Source organism: Fukomys damarensis, unplaced genomic scaffold (assembly GCF_012274545.1).
Source record: "Fukomys damarensis isolate Sample0158 unplaced genomic scaffold, DMR_v1.0_HiC HiC_scaffold_15, whole genome shotgun sequence".
Taxonomy (NCBI): domain Eukaryota; kingdom Metazoa; phylum Chordata; class Mammalia; order Rodentia; family Bathyergidae; genus Fukomys; species Fukomys damarensis.
Window position 1 is genome coordinate 62,453,116 of NW_022900927.1, and position 1,074 is coordinate 62,454,189.

Consider the following 1,074-nt stretch of genomic DNA (forward strand, 5'->3'; position numbering starts at 1 on the left):
ATCAGCTCATGGAACAATCTCTATAGTCTAAATTGATTTCAACAAAAATAATTTTCTATGTGAATATGCTAAGAAAAATACATGAAAGGACATCCACCAAAGTGCAAACAATTGTTATCACCGGGTTATGGGGTCATATCTAATTTCTGCTTTTTCTTCTAACCTTTTGATAATTTTTTTTCTTTCCTTTCTTTTAAAAAAATAAAGAGGCCCAAGTGCAAGAAGTGATTTCCATTTTGAGAAAAAGGAGGGGAGAGGTCCCTGCACGAAAGCTGCTTTTCCATCTGGGTCAGATATGCGTGCAAAGGGCCTAAAGAGAGAGGTGGAGAGAGAGAGCAAGGAGGAGGCTTCACCGCACTACATGAAAAGCAAACAATGTGCATATCGGCATCCCAAGATGTACCACTCCGCTGAGAAAACCCAAGACAAAAGAATTATCGGACACAACGGTTGAAAGCATACTGCACCTGTCAAAACGTCTGTCATCGTCTATAGAAATGCACGATTCTGAGAGAGAAAAGGGAAACTTTAGAAAAGTCACTCAGGAACAACAGCTTACTTTGTCTCCTTCCCTGGCCAACTCCTCTATCTGAAAGCCATTGAGCCCCATGCTAAAGATTGCCTGGAAGGACCAGACAATAGGAAGGTCTCTGTCATTGTCAAGGACAGCTACACTTTGAAGATGATGCTCAAAAGAGGTTAAAATGGGTCAACAAGCAATTGTTGGGCCAACGCGAGGACATGTGAGGAGCACATTGTTAAAGTCACACACGCAAACAGTCCCGATCCCAAAGAATTCCGCTCTAACCTAGAGGAGGTGTGGGAAGGGAGAAACCAACCCGCAGTCCTGATTTCCTCCCAAAGAAGAGCTGGGGGGAGGGGACTGGCCCCAAGAGAACCAGTCGACAGGCAGTTTGGGGATGGTTTTTGCCATTCCAAACATCTACTTGTGGCATTGTTGGAAGGATGAGTGCCAATCGGGGCAGAGTGAGAAAATGTGATTTTTAAAAATTATATAAAAATAGATAATGTTTCTCAGACCATGTTGGTGACGATTTTTTTTTAGATTTCATT